At 46.4% G+C, this 27,826-nt stretch overlaps 1 protein-coding gene and 1 non-coding gene across 2 annotated transcripts in view; one reads left to right on the plus strand and one right to left on the minus strand.

The window, feature by feature from the left end:
• The window catches only part of ATP10A (ATPase phospholipid transporting 10A (putative)), a 188,279-nt gene that overhangs the window by 157,853 nt on the left and 2,600 nt on the right, over positions 1 to 27,826 (minus strand).
• LOC137750181 (U6 spliceosomal RNA) lies at positions 10,633 to 10,738 on the plus strand. Its single transcript, XR_011070387.1, has one exon. It is a non-coding gene; the product is annotated as a U6 spliceosomal RNA (small nuclear RNA).

Raw genomic sequence — 27,826 nt, forward strand, 5'->3', positions numbered from 1 at the left:
CGTAAAAACAAATCTAGATTCCTACACAATGTCTTTCTTACACTACATTTTCTATCTAAAGTTGCAAATCTACCTTCATTAAGTTATGACCCATTTAACCTAAATAAGAAATCTTGATGCCTCTACAATGTGCAAACTTTCAGAAGTTAACCAAATATTTAAAGAGACTCATTTTTTACATATTCTAGTAGACTTTAAAGTTTAGAAACCTCAAGAGTGAAAGAGGGGCTTCCCTGGTGGCGCAGTGGTTAAGAATCTGCCTGCCAATGCAGGGGAAACGGGTTCGGGCCCTGGAGATCCCACATGCTGCGGAGCAACTAAGCCCATGCACCACAACTATTGAAGCCCGCGCACAGCAATGAAGAGTAGCTCCTGCTTGCCACAACTAGAGAAAGCCTGCATGCAGCAACAAAGACCCAACGCAGCCAAAAATAAATAAATAAATAAACAATTTTTAAAAAGAAGAGAAAATACTTTGAGATTAATGCAAACGAAAACACAACCACCAAAACTTACAGAATGTGGCTAAAAGGGGTCTAAAACAGAGGGGAATTTAACATGCTACGTTAAGTATCATTTGTACTGGTTTTTTCAATTATAAGTACTCCCATGGAATTATCAATAAAAGTATTTTTAAATATACTTTAATAAATACATTAATATTCCAAGAAATGAATGTACTATAATACCTAACCATTATGCTAATTTAGCAGCATTTAAGTTATGTTCTATTTTTGCTGTTGTACAAACTATCTTTGGACACTTTAATCTGTGACTGCATTAAAGATTATTTTCTCAGGACAGATTTATAGAAATGGAACATTCACTCAGAAAGTAGGTATTTCTATGGCTGGCGATACCTGGCAACCTTCTGTTCATTGTGTATGAAGCCATGTCCAGCATCTCACACATGCTGGAAATGTGTGGGAGAAGGAACAGTGGCAGATGTTGTGATTCCACTGTGCTTGCGAGAACCAACACGGGGAGCAGGGGAGAGGAGGACAGTTGTACTCCTTTCTTTCCCATTTTTCTTGCAATAACACAAGTATGTCCAAAGAGTGCTTTTTTTAAAAAAAATATTTATTTATTTATTTACATTTTGGATGCATTGGGTCTTCACAGCTGCACGCAGGCTTTCTCTAGTTGGCGGCAAGCGGGAGCTACTCTTCATTGCTGTGCACAGGCTGCTCATGGCGGTGGCTTCTCTTGTTGCAGAGCACGGGCTCTAGGCGTGTGGGCTTCAGTAGTTGTGGCATGCTGGCTCAGTAGTTGTGGCTTACGGGCTCTAGAGCACAGGCTCAGTAGTTGTGGCGCACAGGCTTAGTTGCTCCATGGCATGTGGGATCTTCCTGGACGAAGGCTCGAACCCGTTTCCCCTGCATTGGCAGGTGGATTCTTAACCACTGCACCACCAGAGAAGTCCCAGAGTGCTTTTTTTATAACGGAATTTTTACAAAGCTTGGCCACACCTGTCTGGGAGGAGGGGAAGGTGTCAGTTCAGGTATCTTCATGGCAGGTAGTGATGTCACCAAGGAGGAGGGCAACCCCTGAAAGCACCCAAGGAGTAATGCTACCAGGACTTTGCATCCTTTTAACCTAAAGTTATACTGAGGAGGAAGTGTCAGCTCCATTTTAAAGATTAGTAAAAACAAGGCCCCCAGTAAAGTCTTAAATAGGTGAGGCAATGGTTAATGAGCATTGTGACATTATTTGTTCCTTAAAATATACCTTATGTATGTATGCCTTAAGCATGTTTAGGAGGCAGGTGGGCTCCCCTCGAGGGGCCAGGTGTGCAGCCAAGCTCTTGCTCCTGTGGAGTTCACACTCTAATGGGGGGCGGGGGGGCGGTGCTGCAAAACAACCAACAGTGGACTGTGGTGAGTGGTGTCAGAATAAACAGAGCAGGATGCAGGGAAGGGCTCCCTGAGGACACGACACTGGAACCCAGATGTGGATGACACTGTGTGGGACAAGCCAGGGAGCATGGGGAAGGTTCCAGAAAGGGCAGCTGCCCAGGGCCCTGAAGTGGGCACAGCCCGGAGGCCAATGTGGGGTGGGTGGTGGGGGGCGAGGACAGGAGGGAGGGAGACAGGCAGCAGCCAGCTCGGTAAAGAGCCCCTGTGGCCAGGAGAGGGCTTTGGGTCTTCCTCCGGGTGGGAGGGGAGGCAGGGAGGCTTCTGAGCAGAAGCCTGTGAGATCTGCTTTAGGTTGTAAGGCATCACTGCTGGGTAGAGGGTATGTGGTGCGCGCTGGGGGCAGGGGCGGAGGCACAGGCCAGCTGGGTCAGTGGAGGTGGAGGGGTGACAAGTGAGGGACGCAGGGAGGGAAAACCATCTGGAGCTAGGCTCCATCTATGAAGCAAAGGGGTAGTGAGGACAGCCCCGCCCCCTCCACAGCACAAGCACACCAGAGGCTTAACTGCAGGAGACGCAGTGCCCACAGGCAGTGCCTGGCACCATGCCCCATCCTCCCTGTCTCTTCACTCAGCATATGTCCCCAGATGCCACACCTCTGCTCTACTAATGGGCATCTTTCTGTGGGACCCCTCCCCTTCTCTCACTGCGGGTTGAGGGTCCTTGGTCCAGAACTCTAAGTCTATAATTTTCCCACACCCAAGAAGACATGACACTACAAAATTACCTCTTTTTGTTTTCATTATTAGACCCTTTTAAAATATTAGCTTTAGGAAGCTTCAATATCTAAGAGCTTATGGGAGTCAACATTCCACATCTAAGGAATCCATTTCCTCAGATGCACAAAAGATACCAGAAAACAGTTGGCCGAGCTGACAGTGCTCTCAGAGGACCATCCACCCTCCTCCAGCTTCATGGCTTCGCCATGTGCCAGGCTTCCTGCATCCGACAGCCCATCCGCATCACTCGAAGCTAAAACTGTAATTGGGGTGCATGACGAATCCACAATGAAATGCAGCCAGACTCCCCACCCGCCCACCACTCCCCCCACAGACAGGCTGCACCCTGGGCCCGACCCAGCACCCTCCACTGTGTCTGGACGTCTGGAAGCACTGCCCACACCCACTCCTTCCTCTGGAAGCCCAGCTCATTCCAAAGCTGCGTGTGGCTCGGGCTGCGGGGACCCACCCATACAAGGTACTCGCTGCAATTACATGCCGTTGGGCTATGACTGTAACTGCAGTGTGTTCTGTGTGTTTACGCTCCCTCCAAAAAATGCCAGATTTATTCACAGATGCAGTTAATCTCCTTGATAACATTTTCCAGGGGAATGCTATGGGCGGGCAATTCCTAATAGGGGAGGGAACCACTTTCGGGAGTTCTATAAAAACACACGTCAGTGTGTAGAGATGTGAAAGCAAAGCTGACCCAGCAACATCCTTGAAATACTTGGCAATCAGAGTGTCTTCAAGGATTTTTTCCAAATACCATATGGATTAATGCACCGCGTCTTCTGAGTTTCTATTTATCTACAAGCTCTAACCGAGCCATATGACGTGCCAGGCGCTGTGCCAGGCGTGGGGAGCCAGGGACCATGAGCCAGACTCTCCCTGCACTGAAAGAGGTTCCCGTGGGCACCACCTCACTGTCTGATCAGGTGAAGACCCAGAAGACAAGCTCCGTCAGAGATCTCCAAAGACCCACACCACCCTCGGCTCTTAACAACTCCTTATTCACCACCTAAATGGAATCCTTTACAAACAGAAAAGCAACAAACCTTGCCAACAGAGACAAGTGTCCGTAAGTGACTACATCAATTACACTGTGATGAAGTGTCCTCAAAAGCCATGTCCACCCAGAACCTCAGAGCACAACCTTATTTGGAAATAGGGTCTTTGTAAGTTAACATGAGGCCACACTGGAATAGGATGGGTGCTAATCCACTGACTGCTGTCCTTTGTAAAGAAAACAAAGACACAGAGACTCACACAGAGAGAAGACAGCCCTGGTAAGATGAAGATAAAAGCTGAAGCCATGCAGCTACAAGCCAAGGAAAAACACGGGTGGCCAGCAGCCACCAGGAGCTACATGAAGCAAGGTTCCCTCGAGCCTTCAGGGGGAGCACGGCCCTGCCAACAGCTCCATTTCACGCTTCTGGCCCCCAGAACTGTGAGAGAATAAATTTCCATTGTTTTAAGCCACCCGGTTTGTGTCCAAACTACCACAGCCACGGTGGAGAGTTGAGCTCCACTTCCTATGCTGACAGAGACCCTGTTTCAGCAGGGCACAGACGTCACAAAGACAGGAGACACTCTGGGTCCATCACAGGGATTCCACACTGGCATCTTTACATCCCAGGTTGCTGATGGGCAGATTCCATTTTTTGTTTTACGATCATGGGAACTATTTCAGATGGGTTCTAGGTTTTTTCCAAGCGCATATCCTTTACATCCGAATCACTCTCCTTTCATGTACTACATGTAAAGCAAAAAAGTAAAACAAAAACGGGCAACCACCAGCCTTCTGCCTAGAAAAGAAATTAAAAGAGCACAATGTACACGTGCATGTTGGCCACGCTCCGCAAAGACCCCACGGAATGGAATACCCCTGTCTCTAGAGAATGGAAACCCGGTTCCACAGCAGCCAAGGCGGACTGGTTAGAGGCCAGTTCAGGCTGACTTTCCTATAGGATCCTCAGTTTTATTTTCTGAAGAGTCACTTGCCAGTAGAGTACTGCTGCCAAACATTTCTGTTCACTTTGGAGTCAAAATTTAAAAAGAAAAAATATAAAAGGAATCCCTGCTCTGTGGCCCCCCTAACCCCCACAGGGGCAACACCCCCAGAAGTGGCTCCCCTCTGTGTCAGGGCAGGGACACGGGTACTCAGTCACCAACATCACCAGCTGCTTTCGGGGCTGCGGGAGTCAGTGCAGCCTTTAAGGCAGGAATACAATCCCAGAGTCTTGGGCATCCCGCCCTCCCTCCCTCCCAATCCCTTCCCACTTTTTCTTCCCCCGCAGCAGCTCCTCATGTTATTCCTGCTCGACCTTTCCCAGTGGATCCCTTCATTTCTTCCTCTCTTTCTGCACCCTTTTCTCTTCGCTAATTCTATTCCCTTTCTAACTTCCTTCCAGAGGGCTGTCTGAACCAACTACCCCATAAATGTGGTGGCAAAAGAAACACGCCCTGACCACAGAGGTGGCAGTGCCAACATCAAAGAAAGAAGCGTTTAAGGCTCATGGTGTGGGCTGAACTGCTGTAGACATCACTAACACAAGGCAACCAAGTGCAGACACATTTTATTAAACTCGTACCTACCTAGTCAAACACTAAGACATCCTCAAGGCCCTCGCAAACCCCACTTCCTCCAGGAAGTCTTCTTGGGCAGTGCAACCAGGGCTGACCATCCCCGCTATCCTCTCAGACAGCTATGTAATTAATTAGTGCCAACTATGTGCCAGGAACTGTCCTACATATATTCTAGGTATTGGCGCACGTGAGCTGGTCTCCATAGCAACCCTAGGAAATGGGTACCATCATCACCCTTGATTCACAGAGGAGGAGAGTGAGGGCAGAAGTCACTTGCAAAGAACCACACTTCTAGCAAGGCCATCTCTGTGAGCACCTGTCCCTCTGGCTCAGCTGTAAGCCCCTTAAAGACAAAGGCCAATGTTTCACCTTTGTGTCCACAGAACATCTGCAACTGGGCTTCATATGTGTAGATGATGCTGCTGACTTGAGGAACAAAAAGGAAAGGTATAAACTGCAATGCTCTTTAAGCTCTAAGATCTTATTATCTAAAACAGATGGGCACGAATGGGTACAGGACCAGAAACTGTGCACACTCACAGTCACTTGGGTGGAAATCACCTGTCTGCTCCCATTCAGCAGGGGGGGTCCTAGGAAACAGCTGAGGATAGGGGGCAGGCTTTGGGCAAACTGAAGGGGGAACACACAGCAGACCTGGTTAAAAGGGGAGCTGGCAGGAGGGAAGATGGGCAGGGGAGGGCTAAACTAGGTGATGGTGCTCTCGGAAGAAAGAACCTGGCTGGGGGCACTGCCCTTGGGCAGTGTGGAGGTCAACAGGAGGGAGAAAGCTGATGGCACCAGTGTTCTCAGGCCTGGGCTCCAACTTCAGCAAGCGGCAGTACCAAACACAGAGGACAGCACCCATCCCAGAGTCTGATTCAGTTCGTGGGGGACAGGGCATTAGAATGTGAACCTCTAACAAGTTCCAAGGTGATGCTGATGATGCTGGTCCAGGGACCACACTTTGAAAACCACTGCGCTAGGGAGTTCTAGCCATAACTTTAGCAGAAGTTGTTCCAGTGTTTCTGTGACATTCCACCCTGATGTCTGTCATTATACCCCACATTTAGTCAAGTTAAAACTGGGTCTGCTTTGGTCTCTGATTTCAAACAGTATAGGTCCAGCTGCTTTCCAGAAAAGAGGTACCTTCCAGTTGCCGCTAGCCTTCCCTAATAGACCTCATTCTACTCTGTCTGCAAAAGAATAAACCAGCGGGAAGCAAGTTTGTTTTCCTGCGATGGCTGCAAACCAAAGCAGTAAAGGGGAAGTGGAGAAGAGGAAATATTCACCTAGGGAAGCAAATACACTCGGAAAAAGCACCTCTCCAGCTGATTCTAATATGGTCTCCCCAGGAGGGCTTCCCCCCACCCCACCCCCCGCCTATACAGCTAAGAAAGCTAGTTTGAATGGATTAATGTATACGGCAGTAAGACATTGTTTTATTAAAAACTCAGACATACTGAGATTTTTTTTTAATAAATTTATTTATAGATTTATTGATTTTTGGCTGCATTGGGTCTTCGTTGCTGCACGCGGGCTTTCTCTAGTTGCAGCGAGCGGGGGCTACTCTTCGTTGCAGAGCACGGGCTCTAGGCACGCAAGCTTCAGTAGCTGTGGCACGTGGGCTCAGTAGCTGTGGCTCGCGGGCTCTAGAGCACAGGCTCAGTAGTTGTGGCGCACGGGCTTAGTTGCTGTGCGTCATGTGGGATCTTCCCGGACCAGGGCTTGAACCCGTGTCCCCTGCACTGGCAGGCAGATTCTTATCCACTGCGCCGCCAGGGAAGTCCCATACTGAGATTTTTAACTTTAGTAAATCTCATTAGATATGAAATGGCCTTGAACTTTCAGAGAAATGGTAGTTTAGATAGGAATTATTTTGTCACATGGTTGCCCTTAAGCAAAAATTTATTGAGAGTAAGAAAATATGTAAAAGTACTAAGATGCTACTGGGTGGGGGTTGGGGGGGCGGATAACGAATTAAAATAAGAAGAAGAAAGCTGCGGATAGCTAAGGCCAAATGGCCCAGGCATTTAACTCTGGTGGGCACATGTCAGAGAAGCATATAGGTCATCTTTGCTCTACATCCGGGTCGCATGTAACTGGTCCCATGGGAAGGCCCTTTCGGGAAGTGTGTACTCCATCTGGGTCCAGTTTTCTTGAGGTTTGGCAGGTTCTCATTTGGCCTGATTCAGACAAAACAGAAACTCGGATACTCTGATTTTTCAATGTGAAACCAACATACTCAAATTGCTTATTACTCAGCAGTAAGAATCTCAGAGGCCTAACGAACACTTCGGAATGTACTCTTCATCTCACATCAGGTCACGTGCCTGCAAAAGGCAGGCACGAAACACAGTCCCAAGTAAGCTCAGCTCCTGCACAAGCCTCAGCTTCCTTCAGGAGCCAGAGTGAAGGTCCTGGACGTAGAGGTTCCAAACGGCCTGTGACAAATTCACATCCCCAGCAGAGCCACACCTGGGTTGGGTGACAACTTCCCAAGCCTCAGTGTGAAAGCCCAAGGTGGCCCTGGCTTGAACCAGATTTTAGAGCATCCCAACGACAGCCTCAGGGCTCGGCTCTGTGCTCAAGGCCACCCTTCAATCTCCATTCTAGCACAAACAATATTTTTATTTTATTTAAGTATGATTGGTTAACAATGTTGTGTTAATTTCTGCTGTACAGCAAAGTGACTCAGTTATATGTATAAATACATTATTTTTCATATTCTTTTCCATTATGGTTTATCACAGGATATTGAATATAGTTCCCTGTGCTATACAATAGGACCTTGTTGTTTATCCATTCTATATATAATAGTTTGCACCTGCTAATCCCAAACTGCTAATCCATCCCTCCCCCCCAAATAATTTTATTAATCCAACAACAGGGATTGTTACTCAAATGCAGATCAAGTTTTGATTTTCTGCAGCTTTAAACGCCTCTGCAATGGAGTCCCTTGTAGCCTCTTCAGGGAAGTGTCCCGCTGAGAGTTAAGGCTCTTGATTAATGATATTGCGTGTGGTACTTCCTTTAACCTATTTCCCCTGAGCAAATTGGGAAAGGGCGGGCATGTCTCCAAGATGTTGTTCTAGAAGTAGCCTTTCTCTATAGTTAGAAATCAAGGTCCTTACAGAGGCATTTCCTATTGAGAACTTCCTCACCTTTCCACAGGACTGCGAGACACCTGCCCCTGTTCTTATTTCCTGGGAGTGAATGTCTCTGGATGAAAGCTTGTTTATTTTAGGAACATCCCATGCAGTGTAGTGTTTCTGCGCAGTATCCATCTCTTGTAAATATGTTAAAAATGTGTATTTACATAGGTGTCAACTGTGACATAGCAATATGCTTTTATCCAAGACCAATTCTTTCTAGAAGACACTGGCTATCCCTCAGCATCCAGTTACAATCCTGATCTCAAAGGCAAAGGGCTGGGATATTCCCAGGACTGAGCCCGGGTTAATAAGAAACTCCAGGGTGTGTGCATTAGTGCATCCCTTCCAACATCATTATCTGAATTACTCATAACAATAAGATAAAAGGACATTAAGGGGGCTTCCCTGGTAGCGCAGTGGTTAAGAATCCGCCTGCCAATGCCAGGGACACAGGTTCGATCCCTGGTCCGGGAAGATCCCACATGCCATGGAGCAACTAAGCTGTGTGCCACAACTACTGAGCCCATGTGCCACAACTACTGAAGCCCGCGCGCATAGAGCCTGTGTTCTGCAACAAGAGAAGCCACCGCAATGAGAAGCCCACGCGCTGCAAAGACAAGTAGCCCCTGCTTGCCACAACTAGAGAAAGCCTGTGCGCAGCAGCAAACACCCAACGCAGCCAAAAATAAATAAATTTACTTTTTTAAAAAAGGACATTATTAAGATAAAATTCTATGGGATATTTCCAGGCATTAATTTAAGCTAATATTCCCGAGTGTTTTATAGTTTCCCTATAACCAGAGAACCAAGTCACCTCAAAGTCAGGTATGGAATAACAGCAAGATTCTTCTATTTGCCCTTAATTACAGTTATTCACAAGGTATATATGCTTATACCCACACCCATAAGAGATGTTGTTACCCAAGCGCTTCATCTCTGCTGGGACGTGTAATGTCTGACACTACCACTCCCTGGGAAGAGTGGCAGCACATCTCTCCCCATCTTGCTGCAATGGCAGAGCAACATGAGGGAACAGGCACCCCTTCAGAGACCATGGTCCTGGCAGCCTCACAGTCCCACTGTCTGGGTCCTAGGAATATTGAATTTCTGTGTCTCCTTTTCATATTTAATAATTATAGTACTTAATAACAAAATGATCATTTTTAAACTTTTTGTTTTAAAATAATAATAGAGTCACAGGAAGTTGCAAAGAAATGTAGAGGGAGGGCCCATGCACCCTTCAGCCAGCCTCCCCCATGTTAACATCCTGCATTTCTGCATAACCAGAGTACAATATTGAAACAAGGAAACTGACAAGGGTATAACCTACAGAGCTTATGCAGATTTCACCAGCTTTAAGCGCACTTGTGTATGTATATGTGTACTTCTATGTGATTTTCCATGTGTAACCTCTTATAAACACCACATCAAGATACAGTACCCCCTCAATGCTACCTCTTTGTAGCCACACCCATCCTCCCCATCCCTAACCCCTGACAACCACTAATCTGTTCCATAATTACGTTATTTCACAAATGCTACGTAAATGGGATCATGCAGCATGTTTCATTCTGGAATCAGCTTTTTGCACTCAGTAAAATGTCCTTGACGCCCATCCAAGTGGTTATGTAACAACAGTTCATTCCATTTTATTGCTGAGTAGCATTCCAAGGTGTGGATGGACCACAGTTTGTTTAACCATTCACCCGTTGAACACCTGGGTTGTTTCCAGCTTTGGGCTATTATGAATAAAGCTGCTGTGTACACTCGTGTACAGATTTCTGTGTGAAAATAAATCCTCATTTCTCTGGGGTAAAAGCCCAAGAGTACAGTTGGGTTCATAGAGAAATTCTATTTATGGTTTTAAAAGGATTATTTCCCAAAGTGGGTGTATTTTACAATCCCACAAGCAATACTTGAGACATCCAGTTTCTCTGCATCGTGGCAACATTTGGTGTTATCACCATTTTTGTTCTTGCCATTCTAGTAGATGTACAGTGATATCTCCTGGTGGTTTGAATTTGCATTTCTCTATTATCTAAGGATGCTTAACGTTTTCCATGTGCTTACTGCCACCTGCATATCTTCTACAGTGAAATGTCTCCTCATTTCTTGCTCATTTTCAAATTAGGTTTTTTTAATGTTCAATTTTTAGAGTTCTTTATATATTCTGAATACAAGCACTTTGTTGAGTATGTGATTTGCAAATATTCTCTCCCAGTCTGTAATCTGTCTTCTCTTTTTCTTAACAGGGTCTTTGTGCTCGCTTCGGCAGCACATATACTAAAATTGGAACGATACAGAGAAGATTAACAGGGTCTTTCCCACAGCAAATGTTCTTAATTTTGATGAGGTCCAATTTATCAACTTCTCCTTTTATGGATGATTCTTTTGGTATCAAGTCTAAGAACTTTGTGCCTAGTCCTAGGTCCTGAAAAAATTTTTCAAAATGTTTTCTTCTAGAAGTTTTGTAGTTTTACATTTAAATCTATGATTTTTCTGGAGTAAATTTCTGTATGAGGTGTAAGGTTTAGGATTTTTTCCTTTCTTTCTTTCTTTTTTTTTCTTTTTGGGCCTCTAGATATTCAATTGCTCCTACACAATTTCTTAAAAAGCTATACATTCCTGCATTGAATTGTTTTTGGTTCTTTGCCAAAAATTAATTGGGCATATTTGTGTGGGTTTATTTCTGAGTTCTCTATTCTGTTCCTTTGATATATGTGACTATCCTTTTGCCAATACCACACTATCTTGAATTCTGTAGCTCTACAGCAAGCATTAATATTGGGAAGAGTGATTCTTCCCATTTTATTCCTTTTCGTAACTGTCTTAGCTATTCTATGACCTGTGCTTTTCCACATAAATATCAGAATAAGCCTGCCTATGTCTACAAAAAGTTTGCTGAGATTTTGATAGGAATTGTGTTAAACCTAAAGATAATTTTAGGGATAATTGACATCTCCATTACAATGCTTCCTCCAATCCATAAACATGGTATGTCTCCACATTTACCCTGATCTCTTTTCATTTCTTTCATCAGCACTTTGTAATTTTCCTCATGCAGATCTTGTATGAGCTTTATTAAATTTATATCTAAGTATTTTATTTTCTTTGGAGCAATTATAAATGGTAATATGTTTATGATTTCAGTTTCCACTTGTCCATGGTCAGTGTATAGAAATGCAATTGATTTGTATATGTTGATCTTGTATGCTGTAATCTTAATGAGCTCATTTATTAGCTCTAGGATTACTAGTTTTTTTGTTTTTGTTTGGTTTGGCTTGGTTTTGGTGGTAGATTCCTTAGTATTTTCTTCATAGGTAATCATGTTTGCTGCAAATTAAGTTTTATTTTTTCTTCCCAACCTGTATGCATTTTGTTTCTTTTTCGTATCTTATTGCAGTGGCAAAAACTTCTAGTACTGTATCAAGTAAGAGTGATGAAGCTAACATTCTTGTCTGTTCTCATTCTTAGGAGGGGAGGCATCAGTCTTTCACCAGTAGTATGATGTTAATTCTGGGATTTTTGTACATGCAATAGGAAGGCACCTCCCCGGGTTGCCTTCCACTGTGGTGTAGGTGGGTGGGCAGACACCCCTGGGCCTGGGTCTCCTTATGCTCCTGGGTGGAGAGCAGGGCACCCAGAGCTGTGCCAACACTGCTCCTACAGGAGCATCAGTGCCTGCTGGTGCCCTGTGTGGGATGGGGCTCTCCTAGGTCACTGTTGGGCTTCCCCTTTGGCCACAGAGCCTTTTTTGTTTTTGTCTATACTTGCTGGCAGTTCTGGTTACAGGACTCTCCATGCCCAGGCTGGATGTACATGGGAGGTAGAAAGGAGACCCAGAGAATTCACCGTGCTATCATACTTCAAGTTCTCAGGTCCCCAGCCAGTCTGCCTTCTTCTCTCAGCTTCCAGTGTTCTTTGACTGTTGTCTGTTGAATTATTTCCAGGATTTGGTTGTAGGGGAGGAGTTAGGAAAAGTGAATCTACACCGTCTTGTTCTGGAACCAGGAAGTCTCTGTTTTTCAATTTTTCTACCATGTTTCAATGAACTGCGAGAAACTAAACCATCAGTTTACTTGTATTTTTGAGATATTTCTATAAGAAATGCATCATTTTCATATTGTGATAAATAGAATTTACATAATCTATATATATGATTAATGTCAGCAGTCTTTAAGGTCTCAGACACAAATGTCATCTCCGATTTTATAAGGTGTCTTTTACAGCTAGAACTCTGACTCTATTATCAAGTAGTTTTATTTAACTATTAAAATTGCCTTCCTCCACCATCCAGAATTTCAAAACCTAGTGTTCTAAACAGCTACAGGAGATGCCAACAATTTAAAGTTGGAGCGGAGGTACAAAATAAAACCGTGCAAACTCCTGTCTACCCGAATCACTCCACACACCTCCCCACTCCCCCACTCCCGGTGCCAGACAGCAGGTGCGAACCCAAGGAGCAAAGGCTCATCCTCCACCCCTCATCGGCCCGAGGTGTGGCTGGGGCATCTCAAGTCGTTCCTCACCACTCAAACCCACATCAGTGTGCACAGAGGGTTCCAGGGGGCCACACCTCTGGGGATGTCAAACTTCAAAACAGAAAGCTGGAGACAGAAGGCAACTCTTCCACGTGAGCAGACAGAGATGCGATTAAACGGCAGGGAGTAGAATACCTTCTCTAAGAAACTGACTGAACTTTGCCTCTGCATAGACCGAATAGCTGATGTTCCCAACTCATTGCCTAGATTTGGTACAGAAAAGACATGCTCCTTTCTTGGGGGGTGGGGGTGGGCGTGGCAGGTTGACACTTGCATCCCTTATGACAGCAAATGTGCACGTGCACACAGACACACATGTGTGTGCACCATCAGCTCTTTTAGGCACATATGAATGAAGACAGCTTCTTTCAACATCTTTCCCTAAGCCCTGACCCCGCAGATTTCCATCTACTCAGATTTCACCCCAGCCCTTTGAGGATGTTCAAGAAGAACTCATCCCCCAAATAAAGACAGATGCTGGGCCACCCACATGACACTCCCAGTGTTTGAACTCTCACAGTCAATCATGCCAAGCCCACAGCTCCTGCCACAGACCCCACTAATTCCAGAAGCAATTTCTGGATGCTGTTTCTGGTTGATACCAGAAACTCTAAATTCACAAACACTCAACAGACACTGTCAGAAAGGGCTGGAGTCTCCTTTTCACTTTTCTCCACCTTCCCATGGCCTTAAAGCATAGTTTTGAAGTATTTGTCTAAAACAACAATGTCCCCCTCTGCCAAAACCATGACAAAGCCCACCACACTAGGAACTTTTGCTCAAGATAAATCAAGTGGAGATGACACCTTACTTTACTATCACTCCAAATAATATGAAGGAGCCAAAATGTGAGAAACAAATGACACAAGGCCACAAAGCACACAGGGATTAAAAAATGCCTTTGTCATACACTTTGATAGCATGTTTATTATTTCTCATTGGTTGTATGTCATAACATTACAATTTGAATGCTTTCAAAAAGGGAGAGAATTTGCCATTCAGTGGAAATGACCTTGAGATAACAAATCCTGGAGTTTCTCTGTACATCCCACCTCTGGCCAGCTGGACCCTCTACAAACAGGAGGATTAATAAACTCTAACCTCAAGTTAAATTATGACGCAAATCAAAGGAACTTTTATGGGCCTGAACAAGGGTAATGAAGCTTAAGAAATATTTTTCTACACATCCATTTTCCTAATATATTCGTTTTTATGATGTCCTATTTTTAAAGGGATATATTAATTTCTCAGGTAATCAAAAGGGAAATAAGTAAAGTTGTTTTCCTTTAAAAACAATTTCTGTGTTCCTGAAAGCTTTCAAAATGTAGATAGAGTAAGAACTCACTTATTAGTAAAAGAAGGTTGAAAACCAGCCTCTTTCAGAAAGGGCTTCACGATCATGCAGTGAGAGTGATGGGCACAGCCCCACCTGTCCCCTCACCACGGCCCCCCACCACTCCACGCACTCTGATTGGCGGGGGGGGGGGGGGGACAGGCGTCCCTCCCTGTCCACACCTTGCCCATCCCACAGGGCTGCAAGCAAGCGATGGGGCGGGCACATTGGCCCTGCTCCTGCAGCAAAGCCACCAGCACTGTAGACCTGCAGACTCACCCTCTGGGGACAGGCCTAGCCCCAACTGTAAAATGAGACGTGGAACAGGGCTGGGGCCATGCAGGCAGGGATGGTGTGACAGCCTCAGGGACATGGAATGATCTCAACTCCTCCCTGTCTTCAGTGACAGATTTTAGGTCCACTGGGCCCTCCCCGTCTTCCTCCAATCACCAGTCACCACATGCCTCTGATTTGACCAAAAGGGACACAGCCCAGAACAAGGGCCCCATCAAGAGGGTGGAAGTGACCCAGGAGAAAGCCCCAAATGCAGGGAGATGGTGGCACCTCCATCTGACGAGGTGGAACTCACCAAGCAAGACCTTGGCCGGAGATTCTCAGGAGCTGTAAGACACCCTGGGCTCTGACCATGGGGAATCAAAGCGTGAACAAGGATGGAGACTCTGAACACCAGTAAGGATGACAGAGGCGAGAAAGATGCCAAAGGCGGCGAAGACCAAGTCACACCTGCAGAACCGCAAAGTCAGCAGGCCCTTTCTCCTGCACGTGTGGGCATCAGGACATCCCAGTGATGCGGCAACAGTGACACCTGGTGCCTCCACCTGCGTGCACTGCAGTGAGCCGACAGCTGTGCCTGGGCGGCCAGTAAACAGAGCTGCCTCTGGACCCAAAGGAATCTCAAGCTCAAAGATAAAGGGCGGGATGATATCCAGGCAACAGGACCATGAGGGAGCACCTGACCCAGGCTAAGTTGACAGCAGTGCCCCCAAGTCTGCAGGTGTGTAGTTGGGGGAGACAGGTGTGGTTACGGATACATCGGCTGGGCTCCTGGAGACCTGTCTGTTGGCAGCACCACCTGAAGGTAAAGGGCTGAAGCAACCTCCTTAGTTCATGGGAGCCACACAAAAGCTAACGGTGGGGAAAGACCCCATAGTTCATGCTGCCTAGATGCACCCTGACTGTGCCATCCTGAATACATAGATACAGCCCCTGGAAACCAGGGCATCCAAATGAAATCCATGCAAAACATCCCCATAAAGGTCAAGCACAAGATACTCAAGCAAATACTTGTATACCCATGTTCATAGCAGCATTACTCACAACAGCCAAAAGGTGGAAGCAACCCAAAAATGTCCATCACCAGCTGAATGAATGAACACAATGGGGTCTACGCATACTCCCTGAATATCATTCAGCCTCAAAAATGAAGGAAGTTCTGACACATGCTACAATACGGATGAACTTTGAGAACATTATGCTAAGTGAAATAAGTCAGACACAAAAGGACAAATTTGTATGATTTCACTCATGTGAGGTCAAAGAGACAGAGAGTAGACTGGTGGGTGCCCAGGACTGGAGGAGGCAGGAATGAGTTGTTGTTTAATGTGGATAATTTCAGTTTGGGAAGATGAAAAAATTCTGCAGGTGATGCTGATGGTTGCACAACAATGTGAATGTAATTAATGCCACTGAACTATACACTTACAAATGGTTAAATTGGTAAATGTTATGTGTATTTTACCACAATAAAAAGGTTTTAAAAGTAAAGCACAGGAAAGAGCACACTGGAGGGTAGGTGGCCAGTGTGCCCATGCGGCGTGGCTCAGGCTGCCCAGTGTGAACTGACAAGCCATCTGTGCCCAGAAAGTGGACACAGCCAGACACCCAGCATCTCACAGGCCACGACCACCAGACGGACCTCATGGCACACAGGGAAGGACCGTCCCTCTGTGAACAGTGGGCATTAGCAGTGCCTGAGGTTCTTTAAAGGTTCCTAAGTGGCCCTGGATAAATAAAAGAAATCCCGAGAATGAACTGGACTGTGCATCTGAACACACGCAACGCTCTCCAGTGAACTAAGATAAACAGAAGGCCACCTGAGGATGCTCCAGGGCATGCTCATACACAAAAACACACCATCACTGGGGTGCAGAAAAACATCACCACTTTTATTTGTAATTGCTATTTACCTTAGTTTTAAATTCACTTATATATTCATGCATTGCATTACATGTCTATGATTTATACATAAATAAGTCCATCTTGAGCGCACACACACAAGTGCTTGTGACTTAGAAGGGTGTGAGATCAAAAAAGTTTGGAGATTACTGCTCAGATGAACCAGCTACACTGAAAAGAACGTCCATTACAACATTTAAACTTTTCTAAAAAGCATACATGCTCTTGGTCATTAACCCTTGGTAAATTCTGGGCCCTGGCATGTGTAAGGATAACTATCTGGTTTCAGACACTTTCTCAAAAGCCTGAAATAATTAAACAGCTGGAGCCTTATCCGCACCCACACACAAGATGAAAATGGCCCTGGATACTCACGTAGGGTAGCACACGGCCAGCATGTGGCTGGTGGCCCTGGGTAGCGTCACCTGGGATCCCAGAGCCCAGAGCCATCTGTCCCACCCCCCAGGTGCACCCCCTCTGAGCCGAGACCTCCCTCTCTGGGCCACCATTTCCTGAGAGGGTCAATGAAGAATTTATCAGCACCTCCAGGGCTGGCTGTGAACTTCCCACACAAATTCATAAAAACTCTGAAAAGTATACAGTGCTAGAGACATGTATGATGTCTTATCACTAAATATTTCAACTGAAAAAACAAGTAAACACCTCTTTCCCACTCTACCATGTCCTCATGCCCCACTCAGCAAACGTGGAATTCTCAGGTATCATCAGCTGATTTCAAACAGCTACAGATGTTTTCAACTGAAACTAGATAAATTGATAGGAACACACAAAAGGCTATGGTTCAAGAACTTGGTATTTGTTTGTCAGATCCTCCCATCAACAGGGATGTGTTCATTTCCTGTGGCTGCTGTAACAAATCACCACAACTCAGTGGCCTGAAACAACACAAAAGTGTTATCATACAGTTCTAGAGGTCAGGAGTCTGATATGGGTCTCGTGGGGACAAAACCGAAGTCTCGGCAGGGCTGTGCTCCTTCTGGAGGGTGTAGGAGACAGGGTTTCTTTGACTTTTCCAGCTCCCAGAGGCCACCCACACTCCGCAGGTTGGGAACCCTCCCTCCATCTTCACAGCCAACAACAGTCAGTTGAGTCCTTCAAACGTTGCATCTCCCTGCCCTCTCTTCCTCTACCTTTAAAGACTGGTGATGAGACTAAGGGCTCACCAGAATAATCCAAAATAATCTCCCCATCTCAAGGTCGGCTGATTAGCAACCTTAATTACATCTGTAACCAACCTTAATTCCCCTGTACCATGTAGCCTAACAGAGTCACAGATTCTGGGGATTAGGATGTGGGCATCTCTAGGGGGCTGTTATTCTACCAACAGGCATTCATTGTGTCACGACTCAGGTATCACAAGGATTAGTTCACTCATTAGATCAAAGATGCTGAGGCCCTGTCACAGCATCACAGCAGGGGCAGTGAGGACTGGCTGGTCCCAGAGAGCAGGACAGGACAGAGCATATGGAGCAGAGGAAGGGCACAGACACCCAGGATACAGAGGAGGGACTCCTGCTCCAGGTATGAATGGCAGCAGGAGGGAGCGGTTAATAGGCCTTGGAGAAAAGGGCTGGGGATGGGGAGAGGGTGCTGGGGCAGAGGGGCTACAGGTGTGTGCAGCACAGCGGAGAGTAGGTGGCCCGGGACCTTGTGCACAGAGGTCCAGGGCTGCAGCTCAGCATGCAGGGTGCAGATGACATCAGGATTAATCAAGAGGTTCCAAGAGTCAAAGAAAAAGATGTAACATTTATAAACCGAAAAAGACAGCTCTGGTGGCAATGAGGAGGGGAGACCACAGGAGAGGTGCAGACGAAGCAGGAGTAGCTAAGTTAGGAGGTGAAGTCAGACACACAAGAAAGCTGAAGAGGGCCTGGGGTAGTAGCTGTGTGGAGACACATCTTAATGTAGGGTTACTGTTACTCAGGTGTGGCGAAGCCAACAGATCAGGAGACACTGCCAGTGAAAAGATAGTTTGTTTCTCAGCTCCCAGGAGGAGAGGCCACGGGGGAAGCACCACGGCAGTCAGGAGGCAGAGGAGTGGGGGGAAAACGTGGGCAAGAGACTTCACTGTGGTTTCCGTGGGAAGGACAGGGTGAGGCAGGGTAACCAGGCTCAGGAATAGTATCAGTAGGCTCTGGGACATAGGGGCTGCCCTCAGCTGTCTGCTACCTGGCCCTGAGGGTTTGGGGGCCCTGAGTGTGACAGCCTGATAAAAGGGTGTGTAGGGTGTGGGCTCTGGATTGGTTGGTTTGCATATGAAAGACACACTCACTGGCCAGTCCTTTGCTCTCTCTAGGAATTGGCTGATCCTGGGAGGAGCCATCCACCCACAGGTGGCAAAGGCCAGATGTCAAAGCCTCTGAACAGAGGGCTTCCCGGTGGCGCAGTGGTTGAGACTCTGCCTGCCAATGCAGGGGACATGGGTTCGAGCCCTGGTCTGGGAAGATCCCACATGCCGTGGAGTAACTAGGCGCATGAGCCACAGTTACTGAGCCTGCGTGTCTGGAGCCTGTGCTCCACAACAAGAGAGGCCGCGATAGTGAGAGGCCCGCGCACCGCGATGAAGAGTGGCCCCCGCTTACCGCAACTAGAGAAAGCCCTCGCACAGAAACGAAGACCCAACACAGCCATAAATAAATAAATAGGGGCTTCCCTGGTGGCGCAGTGGTTGAGAATCTGCCTGCCAATGCAGGGGACACGGGTTCGAGCCCTGGTCTGGGAAGATCCCACATGCCGCGGAGCGACTAAGCCCGTGAGCCACAATTGCTGAGCCTGCGCGTCTGGAGCCTGTGCTCCGCAACGGGAGAGGCCACGATAGTGAGAGGCCCGCGCACCGCGATGAAGAGTGGTCCCCACTTGCCGCAACTAGAGAAAGCCCTCACACAGAAATGAAGACCCAACACAGCCATAAATAAATAAATAAATAAATAAATAAAATTTTTTAAAAAAATAAGTTAATTAATTAATTAATTAACTAAAAAAAAAAAAGCCTCTGAACACAGACAATTAAAAAACAAGGGCCTGAAGAAGCAGGGACTGACTTAAGATGTCACTGTATGCAGTGATTGGGATCAGAGCCAAGAGTAACAGACATGGCGGTCCCTGCAGCAGCCCACCCCTCCTCCAGCCCTGCAGCACTGTGAAGGAATTCCCATTAAGTCACAGAAGATCAATGAGACAGAAAACAGGGTGAAAAGAAAGTAAGGCCAGAAGCAGGGCGGTTACAGCGATCAGTGGGGAGTACCCACAGAACCAGGAAGACACCCCTGCCATGGGGCAGCCACAGCCCCGGGACTCAGCCCCACCCTGATGCTCAGCTGATGTGAAGGAGTCCCGGGCCTGGCGCCCTGGCCTAGCATCAAGCCTGTTAAAGAGGCAACACAGCAACCAGACCTCAACGTAATGAATCAAACTTTCCACCCCGCTTAAAAGCAATGATTTTTCTTTCCAAAAACAAAAAAACAAAAAACCACTGTAAGTGGAAAACGTTACAATGCCAGTCTCAATATACCAGGAACAGTTGCACACATCTGATTTGACTAAAGTCTGTCACGGCAAAATAAATAAAGAAAGTAAAAGAATGAGGATGATAACTGCAATATGGAATGCTAGGGCCTAGGCTGCTACCAATTAGTCATGAGAAACAAGACACATCTACTAAACTATCGTGCCGTTTAGCACAAGTACTCTTTTATAAAATAAATACATGCTGTGTGTATCCTGAGGCTGTTAAATGAAGAGGGAACAAATCGCTTGCACACGTTTAAAGATGGCTTGTTTGTTCAGAGACAAAAGCTGAGAGCATCCCAAGAGGAACGCTGCCTCCCTCCCAACAACCCACTCTCTTCCTGCCGTGTCTTTTTGCCTCAGATCGCTCTGAGCTTTCTGAGTCAACAGATTTCCTGAGCCACTGGTCCTGAAGATGACCGGGATAGAGAAAGTGGATGGATTTTGTAACTGAAATGAAAATGATTTCCAACTTGGCCAAGGGCAAGGGGAGAGGTCCCATCTGTGTGTCCGCCCGGGCGCTGGAGAGAACAGCACTAGACTGGGAGGTGGCCGCACCCTGAGTAATCCCGGGGCACCCTCCTCCGCCCACTCACCGTCCAGAGAAGACCCTGCATCTGGGCACCACCCGAAGGAGGCTGGCAGGACACGAAGCCAGGGCGGCTCAGGTGGGATCCACCTGCATGCGCCACGCCCGCGTCCCCATCTGCAGCTGACCCATGGGGCAGATGCCAAGAGCCCCAAGGTCACATCTGACAAAGGAGAGAACTTGGAACCAAAACTGAACTCTCCTGAACTTGGTTTTCTTTAGCTGTCATGGAAGCACACAGAAACACAAGGCGGTACAGAAGAGCAGTGAAAAGCACCTGGTGACAGCTTGGGCTTCCTCCCATTCCGTTAACCCCTCAGATACTAGAGTCCTTTAGGAGCAGAAATTTCCATCAGAAAAGCACTGATGGGACTTCCCTGGTGGTCCAGTGGGTAAGACTCTGAGCTCCCAATGCAGGGGTCCCGGGTTCGATCCCTGGTCAGGGGAACTGGATCTCACATGCATGCAGCAACTAAGAGTTCACATGCTGCAACTAAGGAGTCCGCATGCTGCAACTAAGCTCCAGTGCAGCCAAAATAAGTAAATAAATATTTAAAAAAAGAAAAGAAGAAGAAAAATTAAGGCAGATCCTGAGCTGACGGGACGTTCCTACTCTTCTAAGCTCTGGAATCTCAGAAGGGCCATGAAGTCCTCTTCTGAGGAGCCCTGCACGCAGGTCACTCCTGGAGGAAGCCACCCTGGCTGCTCAAGACTTGTTCTCCTTTTGAAAACCAAGGACCTACTGTAGGTTGTTGTTGCAAATAGGTCAATGAATTTAACTCATTGATATTTTTAAAACCAAAGAAAAAAAAGGATTTTACCACATCCAATGGATTTATAAAACTCACCACACTGCTTTCTAATTATTAATCTAAACAAATAATGCCTTAATGTCACCATGTCCCTGTAGTGCTTCTCCAGTGAAGTGCATTTCTAAGAAGATACTTGAGCCACCAGGAGCATCCCGAGATTATCAGGGGTCCATGAGATTAGCAACGGGAGTCCGCAAGCTACTTTCAATATTTCAAAATGCTTTCAAAAGCAGTCCATTTACCCAGGGTAAAACTACACAGGCTAATGACAAAGGTCTTTGTTTTAGCTAAAAGTATATCTACTTCAACTTGTATGTCGGGGGCAATGTATACAAACTGTACTCTGGGAAAATGCAAAACAAGTAAACATAGAAAGCCAAGCTAAGTGTATTCTAAAAAAGCAAAGATCAAAATAGCTTCTCCATTTTTCCTGTGAATTCTTTCAGTGCATTATATATAGCAAGGTAAGTCTTGTACAAATAAGTACAATGGGCTCCCTTGTTAAGGGAATTCAACAAGAAGCTGGACCACCCCACTGTAAAGGGCAGAACCCTAGCAGACACACAGCCCTCTCTCAATCTTCCCAAGTCAAGGAATCCAGAAACGTGGATAAGCTTTGTCTTTAAAATGTCTTCCAGAAGTGCTTTTCAATGAGGGCTTGACTGGTCTTGGGGACAGGGGCGTTCTTTATGGGGTGGCACTATCCAGAACTAGGCAAGAGCATCACATACCATTCAGCACCCTGGTCCAGGTGCACCAAGTCCTAGGAAGGCTGGCAGTCACTGTGATAACTGAATATTTGCAAACACACCTAGAGGCAGTACTGCCCCCACAGATGAGACACCTGACTCCTTCCAGAAAAGATGAAACCTGCAGAGTAGCTGATCACCATTATGAATGACCATCAGATGAAGGTCCAGCCAGACCACAGCATGGCAGAACAGAACAGACATATTGGGCTTCTCAGGCCACTGAAAGCTTTCAAAGAATTGTGTCAAAAATAATAGGGCCACTAATCAACTAAAATGGACAAAAAACCTGAATAGACATTTTCCCAAAGAAGATATACAAATAGCCAACAGGTACACAAAAAGGTGCTCAACATCACTAACCATCAGGGAAACGCAAATCAAAACCACTATGAGAGGGGCTTCCCTGGTGGTGCAGTGGTTAAGAATCCGCCTGCCAATGCAGGGGACACGGGTTCGAGCCCTGTTCCAGGAAGATCCCACATGCCACGGAGCAGCTAAGCCTGTGTGCCACAACTACTGAGCCTGTGCTCTGGAGCCTGCGAGCCACAACTACTGAGCCCACACGCCGCAACTACTGAAGCCCACGCACCTAGAGCCCGTGCTCCGCAACAAGAGAAGCCACTGCAATGAGAAGCCCATGCACCGCCATGAAGAGTAGCCCTGCTCACCACAACTAGAGAAAGCCCGCATGCAGCAAAGAAGACCCAACACAGCCAAAAATAAAAAATATAAATAAATAAATAAATAATTTTTTAAAAAAAAAAGAAAAATCAATGTAACACATTATATTAATTTAATAAAGGACAAAAGCCACATGATCATGTCAATAGATGAAGAAAAAGCATTTAACAAAATCCAACACTCTTTCTGGATTTTAAAAAATAAAATTAAAAAAAAAAAAAAACCTCAACAAAGTCAACAAAGAATAGAAAGGAACTTTCTCTGATAATGGCATCCATAAGAAAGCCACAGCTAGCATCACACTTAATGGTGAAAGACTGAATGTTTTCACCCTTAGATCAGGAGCAAGACATGATCATATATAGAAAATCCTAAGGAATCCACAAAACAAGTATTAGGTCTAATAAATGAGGTAGCAAGGGGGCAGGATACAGGATCAGTACCCGAAGGACTGACCAATACTTGTTACTGCATTAATGGAAAAACCATTTCAATCTGAATAAAAATGTAGTTTAATTTAATAGGTTTGTGCTAATGTTAATTTCTTAGTTTTGACAACTGGAGTACAGCTAAGTAAAATGTTAAAATTAGAGGAAGGTTGGTTAGGGGTATACTATTTTTGCAACTTTTCTATAAAGTCTAAAATTATTTCAAAATAAAAAGTTTAAACATTTTAGAAAACCAATTAGTTCCAATTGGAAGATGCTAGTGATCCAAATCAAGCATTTCTCTCTCTTTCCTATATGAGTTGTACCACTGGGAAACCAGGCAGTAGATGAGGGGAAGAATTTTTTTATGAAAGTATTCCCAATAATAAATGAAAGAATTAGACCACCATCATTTCACAACCACTAGCAAATAAATGGATGTAGGCAATGATCATCATGGCTGCTAACATCACAAAACGATGCACCAAGGAACTTTATGTTCCTCCTCATGGAAGTGCACCACCTACGCTTGTGGTTTTGACCAAAAAAAAAAAAAAAAAAAAATCAAACCTGAACCTGATGAAACTCTGATAAAGCATTGAGACTCACCTACCACTTCACAGGAATTACAGTAGAAAGAAATATGTTACATGATCCACAGGAAAGGAATCAGCAATATTCAAGCTATGCGAAACCCTCCAGGACAAATAACTCAGTTTCTTCAAATATATTTTGCAAGGGGAAAAATAAATAAAACAAATTGCAAGGGGTAAAAAGAGAGAGAGAGAGAGGGAGAAAGGGAATTTTAAAGGAGGAAAGCAAAAGAGTAAAGGAGCCCTAAAAGACAGATCAGCCAATTGCAATGAGGCCACCTTATCTGGATCTGATTCAAACACACAAATTGAAAAAAAAATATGGCATTTATGAGACAAGTGGAAATTTGAACATTGATTGGGTATTTAATAATATTAGGAATTAATATTAATTCTTTATAATAATGGTATTGTAGTTTAGGTTTTTAAATAGTTGTTGATTTTCTAAAGATAAATACTGAAACATTACAGAAGAAATGTCCTGATGTCTGGGATGTGCTTCAAAATAAAAGGGGGTGAGGGAGTGAGGGCAATATGGATAAACAATGTTGCCATGAGGTGCTAACTGTTAAACTAGGTGATGGAGACACAGAGGTTCCCTATCTGTGCACTGCTCTTTATCTGTGTAAATAGAATGCAACTGGAAATCAATAACAATGAAATTTGGGGAAGTCAGCAATATATGGAAATTAAAACATTCCTAAATAAAATGGGTCAAAGAAGAAATCACCAGGGAAATTAGAAAATACTCTGAGATAAATAAAATATTGAAGGTTTTGTCTTTTGGGTTTTTTTTAAATGAAGCATACTGCTCTAGGAGGTGGAGATGACAAGTACAAGAAAACTACAAACATGGAGTCGGAGCAGGATGACTCTGGGCTCAAGCCATGGCACTGTCATCTCCTAATAGGGAACCCCTAAGGCAGCTATCAAGCCCTGAAGCTCAGTTTCCTCATCTGTGAAATGGGGATGTGAAAATAGGACCATCAGGAGATGTTAAGATGGAACTGTGCACTAAGACACTTGGCTCATATTAACAAGTATAAAAAGAACCTTCCCATGAACAAGACTAACTCCTGAGGGCAACCAAGTTTTTAGGGAAAGATAGGTTCTTTTTCTATAACTGGACCCTATTTATGACTCATGAAAGGTATCAAAAGAAAAATTATTTCAAAAAACCATGTGAATGGCAATGTCCAAATATTATTCCTCAAGTATCCCCCAACCTAGCACACCAGAGGGATGTCCCTGCTTAAAGAAGACTTGCATTGTCCTGATATGTCCCTGTCCCCTGGGTCTTGCGCTGGTACCTCTGCTTCTTCAAATCTTTTACTCCAAATAAGACAAAGATGCTGTGCTTCCCAGGGGCAAAATGTTTCTGCTGCTGGTGAGGAAGAGACTGGGCTCTCCAGGAAAGGGAGGAAAGGAGGACCAAGACAAGATAAATGGACAGAAACAAAAGGAGAACTTTGTCAGGTCCCATTTCAGGCTCTTCTGAAAAAACAAATCATGAAGCCCAGGGTAAGCAAATTGGACAGATAACCCTGATGAGCTGGGGAAACAAAGCGAGAATCAAAGGAAAGGGAAGAGACAAATATCAGAGTAATTCCAAGATAAGCATTAGAGTATGCCCTTGACTACCTGTTTTCCCAAAAGATGGTGGAAAGACACCAAGATGCCATACTCAAATCCAAGAACAGAGCCCCCAAAGCCCAAAAGATTCAGGGAAAAGTCATCTTGGGTTAATTCATGCAGAAACGCTGCTGTTTCCATCATCCTAGAGACAGACACTGAAAGGTGCCTGTGTTTGAGTTATCTCAAAGCGTATGGAAGCAAAAGGGAAAAAACATTACACAAGAACCCAGGCAGGGTTTGGGCAGAGGGTGGGGAGCCCATGGCACAAGGGTGCCAAACTCTCCCAGGGCCACAGGATCAGGGCCAGAAGGGACACTTGGACCTGGGGCCAGTACCCCACTTGACTAGTTAGGAAATGGAGTGCAGGTGAGGCAGGGGGGCTTGTGCAGAGTCTCGGCCAGGCAGGACCCCCACCTCAAGCTGTGCCACTCTGAGGCTCATTCCATTTCTGGCAGCAAGGGCGAGGTTTCTGGTTTTAACGTGTTACACCCCCGCCCTGTGGTTGAAGAGGTGGATGAGTGCTTGGACCCCTGCTTCCGCCCTTCACCTCTCTTGGGCAAATCCCCTTCCAGGAATGTTTCTTCTTAAATTTCCCCCCAGCCCCTCCTCTGATAACCATGCTCTGCTTTCCCACCACCAGAACCGCCACTCTCTGGGCTGGCTCTGCACCCCTGTCCCCTCTCCTCTGTCAGTCCCACCTGCCTTGGGACCTGTGGTCATTCGCTGCCCCCTTCATCCCAGCCCCTGGTGGCGTCTGCCCTGTCCCAGCTGGATGCTCGCTTGGTACTGGAGGTGGATGTCTGCCAGCTAAAGTGAACTCCAAGCCCCCCAGCAACAGAAACCTGAGGTCACATTGGGAGGGAAGGGGGACAGAACTCAGTCATCCCCTTTCTTTCCACCTGTGCCCAGAAGGAGGTGGCTTCTCCAGCCAACTGTCACCAACACCAGGGAGGTCTACGTGACCAGAAAGGGCTTCCATGCCTCCCCCATCGCACTAGCCCACAGCCGAGTGATGCTCAGACTGACTTTCCCCCAGGGTGGGGGCCACAGGCAGGACCTGAACCCCCAGGATCACCCACTGCGCTCTTATCCTGCTGGCTCAGGAGGGTTTTCCTAAACACAGCCTGAAATCCAGGAGGTGATACCGTGGGCTCAGGCCGTGGAAATAGGACCTCCACTCAGGTTTGTTCGTGCAAACCAAGCCGTGATGTGGACACCAGCTCTCCCACCTCCAGAGGCTCAGCAGCCCAGGGGTGGGGGGAGGAGAACCTGGGAACCTGCACTTCCAGCAAGCCTGATGGGGGATTCTCACAGAGAGGGGACCCAAGGACTCCGTTACGGGGACACACCACATAAATAACGGTACAAATCATTGATGCACTGCACGCTCCAGTCAGAACACAGAGAAGCAACCCTCCAGAGACACTGTCAACAGGTCAGGCTTCCACAACTAAAGTCTGCTCTCACTCTGCATTTACATGCACTTGACTGAAGCCCCATTTCACAGCCACCAGAGCAGTGACACAACACAGGACAGACCCTGACTGTGCACCACTGTGGGGCCACTGCCTCTGTAGTCACCAAAGGCCTTGAACGAACTCTGGCCTGACATAAAATGTCATTTCCCAGGCTTCTCTGGCCAGCCTCAGTGCCAGCTCTCTGAGATCCTGACTTCAAGGCCATACACGTCCCTGTGCACAGGTTAAGACCTGGTTGCAGTCTCAGGGGGCCCTGACTCTGTCACGTGCGCCACGCTCCCTGGTCATCAGACTCGTGCGTTCTGCAGGGAGTCTCCTGAGCTGCCTCTCTGGGCTAGCAGCCCCACCCAGGACCCCCACGGACATGCCCCACGGTGCAATCGGTCCCCACGGTAAGCTCCAGGTGAAACCCAGACTCTCCCTTCTCCAGAGCCTGGCCTGGGTCTGGCTCAGTGAGGAAGAGCTCAGGGTGTTGGTTTGAGCCGATGGGCAACAGCAGCAAGGCAGCCACATGCAGCGTGGAATGCAATCGGAGGACGGGGAGGGCTCAGACATCCACAGGACTCAAAGCCTAGGCCGGAAAACACCCATCCCAGACTTTCTGGGCCCAGAGAAGTTTGACCTGGCTTCTGAAAAGGGATGGCTCTCCTCCAGACAGGCCTCCTCTCCACACACAGCTGCCACCATCTCACACCCACGGAGCCTCCCCAGGAAGAAGGCCAATTCTCTCCCCAGGAAAGCATTCAAGGAATTTGACTTGGGAACTGAGAGGTTCTGGGGAACTCCTCCTGAAAGCACCATTATCCCCAAGGCCTTGCTCCCGAGGACTGTACCCAGCTTTTGAGAACCAGGTCAGGTCAGGGCAGAAGGGGAAGAGAATGCGGATG

The sequence above is a fragment of the Eschrichtius robustus genome, chromosome 1 (genome assembly GCF_028021215.1).
Source record: "Eschrichtius robustus isolate mEscRob2 chromosome 1, mEscRob2.pri, whole genome shotgun sequence".
NCBI classification, from domain to species: Eukaryota; Metazoa; Chordata; class Mammalia; order Artiodactyla; family Eschrichtiidae; genus Eschrichtius; species Eschrichtius robustus.